The 15,857-nt window shown below is 42.8% G+C and overlaps 1 protein-coding gene across 1 annotated transcript in view; it reads right to left on the minus strand.

Moving 5' to 3' along the window:
- EDAR (ectodysplasin A receptor) overlaps positions 1–14,446 on the minus strand; it is a 76,149-nt gene extending 61,703 nt beyond the window's left edge. Inside the window, exon 1 of the mRNA XM_009665487.2 lies at positions 14,150–14,446. The gene's annotated coding sequence lies outside the window, so the exon portion shown is untranslated. The remainder of the gene's footprint in view (positions 1–14,149) is intronic.
- Between the last annotated feature and the right edge of the window lie 1,411 nt (positions 14,447–15,857).

Genomic DNA, 15,857 nt, shown 5'->3' on the forward strand with positions numbered 1-15,857 from the left:
CAGAAGTTTGCCCCTGCAACATTTGGCTCCTAAATCTCAGCTGTGCTCTCTACTTGCACTCTGAATAACTGTTCTTGAATAGATTAAAAGGAATTGCAACTCTTCCTAGTAACAACTAAAGACTTGCCTACAGGGTATGGTTAGCACATTTCAGAGGAATATATGGCTCCCACATATCAATTTATTAATGGAGTAGTAAGATATATTTAGAGTAAAATGGGACAACATCAAATACTCTCCCTGTTTAATTTGAAGCAGGGAGCTGAACTTGGAACTCCTATCTCTCAAGGACTGCCAAAACCACGGGGTTATTGGATATTTGTGGGAGGGCTTTCTTTTTTTTAATCGGGTATATTTTCCTCCAGCTTTAACTGGATTCCAAAGCAAATGAGGTCTGTGTGGTCATGGTGTCACCTTTCTCCTTTCTGTTTCTCTGTGCACTTCCACCCAGTCTCCCTCAGGAGTCCTGCACCCACTGGCTGACTTCACCTGGAAGGTACAGGGAGAAACCTGGTCCCAGCAGGTTTTGTGACACAGCTGGCCACATTAGACTGCCTGGAGGGCTCCCACTCAGGAGCAGGCTGCCCTATGAGCTCCCTTGTGAGACACTGGCAAATGCACACAGCAGGAAGGTCTTTGCAAGTGTCCTAGCTGTGGGAAGAGCTTCAGATAGAGCTGGCAATCAGTTATAAGACACAGATCCACAGGGAAGCAATCTTCATTTGTTCTGGTGCTCTTGGAGCTGCGTGTCTTTAACTGTCCCTAATTTAAAATAGCCTGGGCTAATCTCTAGTACATTTTCTCTGAGAAACTGCCCTGCTTTGGCAGGGAATGGAGCTGGGAAACCAGTTCCCAGCAGGACCAGAGCCGTGGTGGACTTCATACCCTGTGGAAGCCACAGGGGGAGGCTGCAACCTCGGTACAGGAGGAGCCTGGGGAATGCAGGACGCCTCTGTATGGAAGCCCTCCAAAGCCAGCACGTGTCATGACCCCGGGGAGGCTTTGCAGTTCAGTTGTCCAGGCTTTCCCCAAGATCTAGCTTATGGATTCCCTCCTCCATGCCAGGTCTCTTTCACAAAACACAGCGCTAGTGCCGCTACATATCTTTTCGCTTAATAACCCAATAATCCATGGGGCTATGCAAGGCCAAATCCCTCCCTCTGCCTGTGTGCAGAAAGCATCCGTCTTTGCTCTCTCAGCCTCCTTTTCAAGATCTTTGCCCGCAGGGGCTGTGGGGAAGCTGTGTGGGCTTCATGGAGAGCCGCCTGCCTTGAGTCACAGGCTAGGTGACGCGGCTGTGGGGCGCTCCTTGACAGGGGTGTCCAGCTTCTTGCTGTCAAAGCTGTTCTGCTTTGCATGAGAAGTTTTCTTCTTTCTTGCTCAGACAGATGACTATCAAAGCTAGCAACTCCGGCACCACCTGGGACAGGGTTTGGAAACTGGGCTCCAGTTCTGCCTCTAATGAACATTTAAATATGTTATATTGAGCATTCCCCAGTGCCTGTATCTCCATAGACCCTGTCAAGCACCCTAACCAGCCAGAAACAGCATTATTTTTCTTTTGCTCTTGAACTAGTCGCTTATGCCTAGGAAAATGTAACGCTCGAAAAAAAGAGGGATGTAAAGACACCTATTCAAGAACACAGAAAAGTTGGGTTGGGGGCACTAGTGTGGGAGAAACAGTTAAAGTGTCTTCAAGCAGAGGAGCAAACTGAGTCTAGATCTCCCACATTCCCACCTGAGTTCCTTAATTACCAGCTAAAAGTCAAAAGTGTGGCCGCTATCAATAGCAGGACTTACATGTGAAGTGTGGATCAATTCATTCAGCACTGCCCGAATCAGGTAAAGCATTTCCAGAAGCACATGTTTAGGCACGCAAGGAACTCAGTGATGGAAACGTGGGTGTTAAGGAATGTAAGCATCTCTGGGGTGAAGGGGCAGGTGAGCAAGGTTTCTTAGGATCTAAATTTTAGACTTTAGCATGCCGAGTGGCAGGTCTGCTAGGCACCCACGATCCTCTGAGGAGTTGTCTGGAGGATCTAAAAGCAAGCATCTACTTCTCACCTCAGAGTGCTCCTAAATCACAGGTTCAGAGAATGCCTGTTATTCTACACGCTTTACACACACCCATCTCTAATTGCTCATCTGTGATTAAGAATTGTTTCATCTGAATATATGAAAAAGGGTGAAAACTTGAAATAAAAAACATTATCAAGTTAAGGACAACTGCTTATGAACTTTCATCCGTTCTGCAAAAATGGGCATGTCTATACAGCTAAACAAAGGTCTGAATGTAACATTTGCTAAATTATCTAGCTAATGTCAGTAACAATAGGGAAAATATCACAGATAGCAGCTTTGCTTCTGTGTGTATTCCTGCAGAACTTGCGCTGTTAGTACTGCCTTTTCACTTGACTTTGCAGGGGGAAAAACAGACACCTTTCTTTTTCATTCATGTTGACTAAGCTAGTATGGGTTTTGTAGCCTATGCATCAATTGTACCTTTTTTTGGTCCAATTCAGACATAGCCTTGGCACAGGCAGTGCCAAATAAAAGCACAGCTTCAGCAGTTTGTTAAAATAAATGGAGAAAGCGTCCATGATATTAGGACCCAGGGAGCATCTCAAGTCTTTCCACTTAAATCTTTCCAACAAACTTGCTTTAAAAGAGATGAATGGAAAGTTGTAAAGGAATAAAACAAATCTGAACACTTCCCTCTCACATTTTTTTGCTTCTAGGTTTTAAAATTCCAGAAGAAATAGCCAGGTGCATACACAAAAAGATACCTATTTTACGTAGTGCACATATATATCACTGCAGCGCTTTTCTTCTTGTTTTTTGTCACATATACAGTTCTTTACGCAATAACTTTGCCACTTCTTATGTGCATCTCTGAAATTCTTCAGGAATGCTTGTGTAATTAGGAAGGACTTACTAAATTAATAACTTGGAAAGGTATTAAAATCAACTAAACCAAAGGCACACCCAGGCTATGCTGCAAGCGAGCAACACATGAAATTGAGCTAGATTATAACATTCTGGTGAAAGCAAAGGTTAACTGCCAAAGAAGACAGTAGGTCTACCAGGTATAAGCTCAGCACTGTCAGTCACAGACTCACACGATGATGCTTTACAAAGACTTCTTCATCATTACAAACCACAAGTTCAAAACCTGACTCATGTCTAGAACTTCAATTCACTCACTGTTACCAGTTTAGTCATTGTCAGCAACCCTACATGAAATTGCTAATCCTGTGGTATCCTCAGCACAGTTCCCTCCTATGGGAAAGCCCTGGTTAGTCACCTTCACGGAAGGGTAGGGTATTGTGATATTTCTCTTACCATTGTGCTGCTTTGTTCTTCTTGCATTCCCATCTTAATGACTGCATGAGCTGTTAGCCTTCCGCTCTTTCTTTGTGTCTATGTAAATTCAAGGCTTGATGCTGAAGAGGTGGAGCCGATTTCTAAGTCAAGGGGCAGGTGTGAGTGAAAGGAGCAACCCAACAGCTAAACTATTTGAAAAAGAAACCTTTAATGTCTCATCAGCTCAGCACTTGAAAAAGAGCCTTCATAACTTGCCTTGAAAACTGGAAAAACAGGGTGTCTAGCTATAATTTAAGACATTAATAACAAGAAGATATTGCAGTTCCCTGACATATTTTGACTTTTGCACAGTGAAATGCTATCCTAAACCCTGATCTGATTATTAACATGTGAAACTCCGCCAATGACAGAGAAATTACAAAAAGGTTGATTTGTTTCTCATCCAGTAGGGAAAATTTCAACATATTTTTGAGAAAATGGCCCAGGCTAAATGTTTAGAGTCCATCTGAAAAAATTGTTTTTTCATTTTGTTGAACAGACCTACTGATAAGTATTTTGCCATGACAAGAAGTTTGTGAATACTTTAAATATGACAGCTTTATAAGACTGACCATGGTCTTCAGAAGTATTCAGTGGCTACCATTAGCACCCCTGGAGAAGCTGTACCCTTGGGTCTGAATACAATGACTAACAAACTAAGTTTCAGCAAAAAGAATACTACAGTATTTTTCACCCATAACCAGCAAAGATATATTCTTTCAGTATGGGTGTCTCCTTTCAGCATATAAAACAAAGAAAAGAAAGAACATAAAATCGCAGAATCACAGACTGGTTTAGGTTCGAAGGGACCTCTGCAGATTATTTATCTCCCTGCTCAAGCAGAGTCACCCAGAACACATTGCCCAGGATCACATCCAGGTGGCTTTTGAATACCTCCAGCGAAGGAGATTCCACAACCTCTCTGGGCAACCTGTGCCAGTGCTCTGTCACCCTCACAGGAAAGAAGTTCTTCCTCAGGTTCAGATGGAACTTCCCATGTTTCAGTTCGTACCCGTTGCCTCTTGTCCTGTCACTGGGCACCACGGAGAAGAGTCTGGCCCCATCCTCTTGAAACCCTCCCTTCAGATACTTGTAGACATTGATGAGATCCCTGCTCAGTCTTCTCTTCTCCAGGCTGAACAGGCCCACTCCCTCAGCCTTTCTTCAGAGGAGAGAGGCTCCAGTCCCCTCATCATCTTCGTAGCCCTCCGCTGGACTCTCTCCAGGAGTGCCATGTCCCTCTTGTACTGGGGAGCCCACAACTGGACACAGTACTCCAGGTGAGGCCTCACCAGGGCTGAGGAGAGGGGTAGGATCACCTCCTTCCACCTGCTGGCAACACTCTGCCTCATGCATCCCAGGATCCCATTGGCCTCCTTGGCCACAGGGGCACATTGCTGCCTCATGCTTAACTTGTTGTCCACCAGCACTCCCAGGTCCTTCTCGGCAGAGCTGCTTGCCAGCACATCAACCCCTAGCCTGTACTGCTGCAGGGGGTTATTCCTCCCTAGGGTCCTAGGTGCAGGACCCTGCACTTGGCCTTTGTTGAACTTCAGGAGGTTCCTCTCCGCCCAGCTCTCCAGCCTGTCCAGGTCCCTCTGAAGGGCAGCACAGCCCTCTGGTGTGTCAGCCTCTCCCCCCAGTTTAGTATCATCAGCAAACTTGCTGAGGAGAGTGCACTCTGTCCCTTCCTCCAGGTCATTGATGAATATATTGAACAAGACTGGACCCAGGACTGACCCCTGGGGGACACCACTAGCCACAGGCCTCCAACTTGACTCTGCGCCACTCACCACAACCCTCTGAGCTCGGCCATCCAGCCAGTTCTCAATCCACCTCACCGTCCACTCATCCAACCCACGCTTCCTGAGCTTACCTAGGAGGATGTGATGGGAGACAGTGTCCAAAGCCTTGCTGAAGTCCAGCGAGACAACATCCACTGCTCTCCCCTCATCTACCCAGCCAGTCATTCTGTCATAGAAGGCTATCAGATTGGTCAAGCATGATTTCCCTTTGGTGAATCCATGCTGACTACTCCTGATCACCTTCTTGTCCTCCAGATGCTTAGTGAGGACCTCCAGGATGAGCTGTTCCATCAGCTTTCCAGGGATGGAGGTGAGGCTGACAGGCCTGTAGTTCCCTGGGTCCTCTCCTTCTTGCCCTTTTTGAAGACTGGGGTGACACTGGCTTTCTTCCAGTCCTCAAATACAAATACACTTTGCCACGAGGGAACACAGGGCAATAAGAACCATCTTGCATTCCTACATTTTTATTTTTATTTCCCTGGTTCAGAAAAGACTTTTAAGCCTGTAGTTAAAGTTTAAGAACATGAAGTAGTTTACTTGCCTTCTGGGGGACTACTTGCATATGTTGTATGTGTGCTTATAAACTCTGCCACATAAGTCATGATATATAGAAAAGAGAGTCATATAAAGTCTCCTCTGAGCATGCATGTCTACATCCATCATCAAAATCTCAACAAGAAACCAGAAGTTAGAATGTATTTCAAATTTCCTACTTGACTTCTTCCTTCTGCTGAAATAATCAACTTTTTGAGAGTATTGCTTCATCTAGAAAATTTTTATGATGCTAGTAGATAGATGGGCAAATGCAAGCATCCTGCTCCTTATGCCTTCAAAGCTATCACGTAAAGATAACAGTGTTTTCTTTTAATCTTTTTTTCATTACTGAATAGTATGCTTACAACAATCCTGCTTTGCTACAGATGGTTTCCTGTTGTTTCTGCCAAATGTGAAATAGCTATAAAACTTAAAAAGGTTTTGATGCTGTCACTGCATGAAAAATTGCATCTACAAGGGAAAATTAAATATGAGCCTTAGCCTTTAATTGCTTTAATCTTACTTGGTAAGTGAACTTTTTTACCCCCATCCCCAGCTCAAAGCTTCCAATAACATAACCTGAAGGGAAAATATAGTTATGTATTTTAGACAGGTATAAAGCCTTCATTAACAGAAACAAAAAAGAGGAAGGGGAAGTAGATAATTCTCATGTCCAGACCAACCAAACAGCCACCAACTCCAGCTTACAAGAGCAGTGCCTTTGGCTCAGCTTCATAAAATATGTAAAGTCATTTCTATTAGAAGACAGTAAGGTTCCTGTTTTCACTGCTATAATAAGGAAATCTGTCATCTTAGCAGACAAATTGCTAGAAAATGGCTTAGATACTCCCAAGGGAACACGGCCTTTGTTCCTTGTGTGGGCAAATCTCATTGAACTCAGTGACAAATTTACTTGAGTGCAGAATGAATATTAAGAAGTAATTCAAAGAAAAATTGAATTTTATACATTTCTCATATTATGAGAAAAAATATTAATGCTACCTACAGGTATAGGTCCAGTGTTGTATGGGAGAAGGAGTAGAGAGAAGTATTTTCCCGCAAAGGCAATGGACAGGCACATTACTTACGAGTGGTGCATCAAGAAGTGAGGAAACTACACAAGCTCGCTCAAAAATTTCTGCCAGTGTTTGACTGGCACCCATCGACATACTCATTTTACAGAAAATACAGTGAATATTTAAGGATATCCTTCTACCAGCAAGGTAAGGCTGCATTCACTGCCATGGATCTGTCTGTACAGGCACTGAAGGAAGAGGCAAAAGAGTAAGTATTAGAAGTCACTCGGTCATTTTGAGTGCATTTGTCTGTCTGTTGCCATACATATAAGGTCCGTTATCTTAGGGCTCCGTAGCACAAGAAGCAAGTTCTCTGCCTTACACTGGAGGTTTGGCAAGCACCCATTTCTGCAGGAGGAAAGTATGCAATTGTAGTCTCACCAGACCGAGACATCAGACCTCAACTTTTCAGCTGCTCAGACCTCAATTGTTCAGCTTTCTGGGGATAGATCTGACATCTGTTTATGACAAGGAGAGATGCGCTCTTGATGAAAAGAGAAATTTGTGAGATTTTTGGTTTCTTTTAACCTGTGCTGTTTTTAAGTGCTCTGAAGAGTGGAACTTAAAAGCTGTCTTGGTATACGCGAAACAAGGGGTAGAGGTGAGTGCAAAATCTATACAGTCATCAAACTGCAACCAAATGTCTCATTGACATGTGGATGGGCCTCGGCCCACATGCTGTATCCCCAAGGGCAGGTTTGGTACCTCTTCAAAGTGCTCTAGGCATTCCTCCATACAGAGATATCTGCACCAGAGAGATCTCTTTGTTTAGTTCGACTTCCACTTAAGGTAAATTAAAAACAATTTTATATAAGGTCTGAAAGCCCTGCACTGCACAACTACAGAAAAAAAACCTGTATTTCAACCTCAGTGTGGCTCCTAGCTCGATGTAAGGGGTTACGAGGTGTTAGCCCCCAAGTTCACCACTACCATGGATGAATAGCAGAAGGGAGGACTAGGAGGATCCACCAGCCCCAGCCTGGCTCCATGTGCTGCAAGGACATGGGCCTTGCTGCCCTAGGGACAGAGTTCCCCTTTGGCTCCTGCCTGTCTCCTGGGTCCAATGGCGTGACATCCGACTGGAGTGCATCACGGCCGGCCAGCTAGAGCCAGGCACTTGGTAGGTCATGTGCTGTCTTGGACATCTGTGAAAACCTCTGCTTCCTATCTTGGGCCAGGAAAGCATTCATGAACAAAACTCTTTTCTTTCTCTTTTGTCAGCGTAGCATGTGCACCTCTGGAGCTTGGATGAAAATCAGATACAGGTGTGCATGTCCCATTCAAATAGCCACTGATGTTATTGGAAAGGCTCCTATTGACATCACCGGGAAGAGGAGAAAGCCTCTGCATATCTATTTATTTTTTTATTCATTATCAATTTTGTCATTTGGTCACCAGCTGAATTGTTTTCACCTTTCACATTCAATTAAATACCACAGCTAGTGCAGGACTTTTCCCACCACCAGTTAGAAACCATGATAGAAAACATAACCCTGCCACATCAGAGACGCTCTTCTTATACCGTACTGAATTTGCATCTAGGTTTCCTTGTTGCTAGCCAATGCCATCTGTTATCTGTTTTGGTCTGCTTATGAGAACTGGTAATTTTTGAAAATTGAGAGCAAGGAAAGAACAATGGATTTCTTCCCTTGTATTTTATGGCTCAAAGAAAAAAACTGGATCTACATATGCATACAAAAATATATCCCTCCAACTGGCAATTTGCTAGCATATGCTTTTTCTGTATGGAAAATTTAAAGAGATGAGGCTAATCACTGGGAAATATTTGAATGTAATGAAATAAATATGCACCCCACAATACTCAGATATTTGGTTCTGCTTTTGTCTCTCTCGGAGGAGGCTGACACTCACATTTGGTGGTGGATTAAAAGTTGACAGCTGAAATAGTTACTGCTCTCAGCTGTGTGCCCTGCCCCTCTCTTGGAAATTACTGCCCTCCTGCAGCTGGTAAAACTGAACGCTTCATGAATCTGATCTTGAACTGCCAGAGTTCACGCAAACCTCAGTTCATGCGAATGCACTAGCCCATAAACTCTTGCAACTTGGAGGTACGTTCACAGACAGTTCAGCCATGCCTGCTGCGCAGGTGGAAAACACTCAGAGTAAGAAATGGGGTGGCCAGCTGAAGGTGGTGCTGCTTCACTTGCTGCCATGGAAGGGGCCAATGAACGTCTGGCAACCCCCGGACCACTCTCTCCTATTTTTGGAAATACAAAAATGTGTCTAACTCATTGACACCAGCTACCCACTGAGAAAAGAAATAGCAAAATCTCAGGTGACAAAAAGAGAATACATCCCCAGCCTTTTCTTGTGGGTTTTTTTTTTTGGTTGATTGGTTTGGGTTTTTTTTTTTTTGTGCATCTGTACTTTAGGGATATTTTTAAAATGTGCTCAGCACTGACTAAATCTATTGCTTTCAGGTCTAATGAAATTTTTTTGTTGACTCCAATAGGAACAGGTGCTTTATTTTAGGATGGCTAAATCTTTTTTGTTATAAACAGTAAATTTAGGTCCTACGTTTGAGGATGCAGTCTGTTTCATAGTTCCTAACTATAGCAGGCACTATCCAGGTAGTTTAACAGATACTGCCATTTTTACCCTTTTAATCTATTCTGTTCCTCATGTTTTTGCAGTTCCAGTTTTTCTCCACCAAGATGTGTGATCTGGAAGCCTTTTCATCCCCTTCTTTACAGTGACAGGAGCCAATTTCTGTAAAACCTCAATTTATCATCTATTAATAATCACATCTCCTCCACCTCCTGGTCCTTCTCTCAAGCTATGGAGTATGTATACAGTTGAGAGAGAAAAATGAGGCATGTCACAGAAGTAAATTCTTTTAGTTTGGACTGCTCTAAATACCTAATTCTGAACTATTAAATGCTTCTTACAACTAGAAGAAAAACCCTGATACTTAATCAGCATATAATGTTGTTGTGCTTAACTGACAGTTCAGTAGCTTTTCTTTGCAATATATCAGAAGGAAGGGATGGATGCGCTGTTGGAATTTAAAGTTCACTCAGTACTGGGCCATATGTTTTTGCTTTGATTCCTGGCCTGTTATACTGTTGAACAGAGGATAACAGAACTTCATATACAACACAGACTCCAGGGGAGGTGGGAAAAAAAGTGAATCTCTTCAGTTTGCCTTCTTACCAAAAAGCTAGCCTGAACTTAAAAGATTCAGTCCAGTTTTGCAGTACCATGTCCTAGTCATAAAGCCCTAATGAATCAAAGGCTCATAAGCATAATCTTCAGGGGATGCGGATCCATCAGGTTTTGCTCAGCAGAGATAAAGGCATAGGGAGACACTGGAGCTCATATATCTCTTTGTTCCCTTAGTGAATCAAACTTCGCACCGAAGATTGTTTTGGAAGGGTTGGATCCTGCGGGCTTGAGCCTAGGTTGATTTTGGCTTTTAAGATCAAAGGGGTCTCAGGTCTATCAACATTCCAGGATGCCACAAACCTAGTCAAGCATTACAAACTTTTGCTGGTCCTCCCCACGTCCTCAGTGGCCACGGACCGTGCCCAACTAACAACCCCAAAACACAGTTCACTCGGCACACCTCTAGTATCAGACTAGCTGGCCAGGCACCTGGAGAGTAGGTTCATCAAGACCCTCCTAACCTTGTGTGTGCAGCAGGTCAGGCAAGGGTCACCTCAGATACTACCAGATGTGAGGCAGGGAGTGGGGTAATATCAATCTTTTGAAAAAAACGTTCTTCTATAAAATTGACACAGCTCTGAGAGTTGCTTCTGCCACATAAAACCTTACCAGCCCTGCCCTCCCCAAAAGGAAATGAGCAGAATTTAAGGCATCAAACGCAAAAAAAGCTCTCAGCTCTGCAGAAGTCGGTTTGAAAAAGAATAAATACCAGAAACTCTATGAAACCCACCAGGGACTTTGCTATTGATTTTACAGTGCAGATGGTTAGACATTATGGTAATGTGGTAATGTAAAACCTGTTGGTAGATGCATGGCGGATGATTCAGCGTTTAAGCATTATGGATTAACTTCATAGAATACCACTTTTGACAGTCCAAACCCAGTAATTGCTAGCATCAGATCAGCAAGAAGTGTCCCTGACTCTGTCTCCACAGAGATTTGAAAATCCATTGCCAAAGCTTTACCTTCTTTGAAAGACAATAGCAGATAATGCTTTAAAATAGTCTTTGTTTGCCATCAGTTCTTTTGTTTCTAATGGATACCTTTGAATTTGAAAACAACATCCCCTCTACTTTTGTTCTGATTTCCCTGGTGGGAAGAAACTGAAAGGTCTGAGCCACATCAAGTCAAAAGAAATGTATGCAGTCAAAGTTAACATGGTTTGGGAAGCAGTGTTTGATCACAGAACCAGCAAGAGTTGGGCGCACCCCTCCTGTGGGAGCTTTGCCATTGACTAAACAGGCCTAGAATCTCACTTTGTTTTTTATAGAATTGGATGAGTGATAAATCAAACAAAAGAACAAGTTACTTGGCCTCCAAAGAATATTTGGATGTCCTAATTTTCTGCAGTATGAAGATGAGTACATCATTTTCCACGAAGAGTGTGACCAATGACTTTGCCTGCCCTGTGACTGTCAGCCCAGGTCAATAACGCTTGCAGGAGTTGGACAGTCATAAATGTCACAGTTTCATCCTTTTTCAGTAGTATCTATGCCTTTACAGGGACTTATCTCCTTGGAATACAAACGACAACTTCTCTGTTTCTGCTCTAACTACTCACTAGCCCGAACATTTCTACATATTAGGAAGTGTTTTCCTCACCAAGAGCTACTGCTTCAAGAGCTGTTGGGTAAAAAGGGACACCTATTATCTTCTGGGGACCTCATGAAAAGAATACCGGGCCTTGAGGGTACCAGAATACAGCAAAGGAGAGTTCGGAGAATAACCTGGATGGCAAAATGGAATGCCTTTAACACTAGTGAATCAAAAGGCAGATCTATTCCAGCTCCTCATGAATGACTCATGCAGGGTGTGGTCAGGCTGGAACCTCTTGGTTTGTTCTGCTATAGGCAGTAGCTCACGTTGCAATTTATCTACCTTTTTAACCGAGAAAAGTAGCAGCATAGATATGAACTGAAACCTAGTTCCATCTTAACATGGTTAAAGGAAACAATTTTGCTGAGGATATTAGAGGGGAATTCCTCCGCTGATGACAACATGAGAAAAACATTATCTTAATATTAATCTTATCTTCAAAAGCATATGCTACTATTTTTTGAAAGCTGAGACTTGGTCTATTAGACTAGCAAGGCTATATGGGTTCAATTAGAGACTGTACATGGTGTCAATACATTTCAGTCTTCCAGGAAATGTTGCCTTTACATGTAAAGTTGCCATGTTTCACAGGAAGCCATTTTCAGAGGAATTCCAAACACCTTTATGGTGCAATCACACATTCAGTCCAACATTTTCAGTGAGTTGATTTCCACTGCATACAATTCAGTACAACCCCTTGAAAATGAACATCTCGTGATCTGACATGAAAAGTTAAAACATCCCATGGTTTTGTCTATGAGTAATAGATGAAAATTCCCCATTGATGGAAGCTGTAAAAGTCATCTATTTACTCCAAAAAAGTATGCTTGCTTTTTCTGGGCACATTCTCGTCTGAGTGCTTTGTTGAGTTCAGACTATATTATTATGAAGAGCAAATAAAAATAAGTGCCCTAAGTTTTGATGACAGCTTAACCCTTGTCAGGCATCTCCAGTGAAGGTGGAGTTACAGTAGCTTACCTGAGGACAAAATTGTTCCCACTGAGCAGTGTGAACCCAAATTGGCTGCTGATGAAAATAGCATATTTCCTTCACATCCTCATTTTTCTTTCATTTCATTTCAAAATTAATTTCTCATTGGTGTTGCTCTTCAGCAGAGGATGCCTAATCTTTGGTTTCTTTTGCCTTTCTACATCTTAGACATTTACGACAGAAAAGAGAAAGAACTAAGTAATCCTGCTCACAGTCATGGGGTCTGACACCACTTTGCACAGTTACCTTAATTTCCTTTTAAAATTTGTGGTCTTGCATGATTTTTCTCCTAGAGATGTGAGACATTTCCACCGTTTGTCCAAAACATTTCTATCCTTCAAAACCACAGTGTACAATATCATCTCCCTCCTCTTTTCTAGGGGACCGGCAATAGTAGGCGTAGGCCTATCCATTCCAATGAACAGCAGCTGGAGGTACCTTCCTTGCAGCTTTCACCATATAAAGAGGTTTTGGGTGGTACCCCAAGCCGGCGTCAATCACTAAGATCCTCTGTGCTGCTACACTAGATGAGGATCTCAGCCTTCATCCCATGGGACTCAGAACTGCAGTGTTATCCAGTGCCCCTACCTGTAATACCTGAAGACCCAGGGGTTGCAAAAATGAAAACATATTTTGTCTTCGGTATACAAATGTCTATTTTTCTAATCCACTGTATCAACGCTGCATTTTTTCTAATCCACTATATCAGCGCTGTCGTCATGGTAGCAGCAGCTGAAAACAGCTAGCTCAGTATCAGTGACAGTCTTGCATAGTCATGCAAAGCTTGCGCAGGTTACTTTGCTGTTGGAGTAAGTTTTGCTGCCCTGGCTGAGCTCTCTGCTTCCACAGAAGCAGCAGAGCTGGGCATTTCAAAACACTTCTGGTACCACATGCCAGAGCATACCTCAGTGCTTGGAGTGGGTGTATGAGGTTACTGCGACCCAGACACCCCTGTGTGCAACCTGCAGCCTGTCTTCTCTGGTTCTCAGTCCTACAGTGCTCTTTCACTGCTAGATTGCAGAAGCACGGAAAATGAAAAGGAGCATGCCATAAACATGTATTCACATGTATATGCAGTCAGCCTGAGCACTACTGATGCTGTGATATCTTACAATATCAGTCTTTATTTCAAATCTATAGCAACAGTATAAAATGTACAGGCAAATTAGTTTGCAATGCTAATACAAAAATCAAAGCAGCGAACCCCCTGTCCACCAAAGAAATATGTACTTGCACTCAGATAAAAAGATCTACTGGGCTGAACATTTCTACTAAAGCTTGTGAACTGATCAGAACATCAGTACTTTTCATAATAAATATGTCTACAACACATTCAATGTGAGGCAATTTTAGTTTTTAATCAAAGATGCCGCCAGGAAATCTATACCTTTTTAGCATTTACAGAAAAAAGTAGTTCTTTGGCTTTAATGCTAGGAGCAAAGTCACTCACTGAACAGTAGATCTCATTCAAACAGAACCTAAAAAAGACGAGATTTCCTGTAACAGCCTTCAGTGACTGCTCAGTGACAGAGCTGCTCCTGTGTCAGACCCAAACCAGCTTTTGGAAAAGAGAGCAAAAGCCACTCGACATCAGCCTACCTTGTGCAGAAGGAATCACTGTCACCGAGATCCAGAGAAGAGGTCCGCCTGCAGGTACAGGGCTCAGGGCACCCGCTTTGCTGGATTTCACAGGTGCCGAGGGTCTGGCACAGCTGGCAGTTGTGTCCTCTTCTCACAGACCTTGTCATGAATGTCCACAACTCTATCCCAGTGCGCCCAAACACAGGAAAAACTCTCAGCTATCAGCCCCGTGCTTTCTTCACAGTCTCAGAGGACTTCCCAAGAACTTTTCCTTTCCTGCTTGCTTTCTACTATGAAAGTTTTGAAAACTCCAGTGAATAGGAGACTGGCTTGCCCTCTGTGGAAACTCACCTACCCCACCTAGAGGTGGATCGCAGGATCAAGATCAAGTCTTACGCAGGGCCATCATCTCTTACGTAATTTTATTTTCCCACTTCTGTTGAATTTAGATTTTACTCATTATAGGAGAAAAAGAATATTTTTATCAGCCTTATCATAGAGAAGGGGAACCAAGCCCTGGGACGTGGAACGGAAGAATATTTCTGGAGCAGTCTCAGGAACAGAACAAACGAGCTGGAATTTTTCTGATTGTACTGGTTTCTTATCAAACCCAAACCATTCTACTTGAATACCTTGACTTTGAGGGAATCTGGGGGGACCCTATATAGGTTTCACTCTGAACTCTGCCTCACTTTCCTGCTCTTCAGCAGCAGATTTGGAGACTCCAAGATTTCCCCCGGGCTCATCTGGGCAAGACAGCATAGGAGACTTCAAGAATCACTGTATTTCCCAGGGGTTATGGGCAGCCTATGGCACACACCACTTCCTCTGGCTTCTAAAAAATTCTACAAGAAAGACTTCAATATTTTTCAAAATGAAAATATGTCATAACTACCTTTCTGTAACGTCGATTCCTTTTTTCCAAAGCAGAACAGAAATATAACAGTGATATTTTCTAAAGACTGAAAATTCTGACTATCAGCTAGCTCTGCCTGAGGGAATGCCAGTATCCCTGTGAAGACGGTGTTCCCTAAAATCAGGAAATGTTAAATAACCTACCTAGAGAGCATTATTTAGCACTGAAGTGAAAATTAATTTTAATAAAAGTGCAAATGGCTTGCTTGCAACTAATATAGTCCGCTCAGAGGTCATAAAGAAGAACCACATCAGCATTATAACTACTTCTGTGAGCATTCAATATCTAGTATGAGAAGCTGACAGTGCTTGGTGGATCAGTGAAATATATTTCTCAAAGGAGAACTTGAAGCAGTGTTGGGATACAAGATTCATAAAGTCTGAATTCTCGTATATCCAGTTCTTATTATAAATTAACTTCACAGCTGATGCATTTAAAATAAGAGTGAATTATTTATTCTTATCTAATTCGTCTCAAATCCTATGTTGTGAATTAGCATTAAATTGTAATTGGACATATTTTTATTTTATTAAGAAGGATATTCAATTCAGTTATTCCAGTCTTCAAAGACTGACCACAGTGTTACTTTGCAAGTGGCTTCCTTCTTATGTGTAGAGAAGGAAAGCTCATAGCTCACATCATGACAACACAGACAAAACACAGCTAAGACTGGCTGCCCTTCCAAAGAGGCTGCTTCCCTTAGTAACAGGTGAATCATTCCTGGATTTAGTTCCGTACTGAGATGAGTTAAGATGAGGGACAAGGATGAAGGTGGCAATAACTGAGCAGGGTAGGTCAGCTGAAAACTAT

This window comes from Struthio camelus, chromosome 1 (assembly GCF_040807025.1).
Source record: "Struthio camelus isolate bStrCam1 chromosome 1, bStrCam1.hap1, whole genome shotgun sequence".
Classification (NCBI taxonomy): domain Eukaryota; kingdom Metazoa; phylum Chordata; class Aves; order Struthioniformes; family Struthionidae; genus Struthio; species Struthio camelus.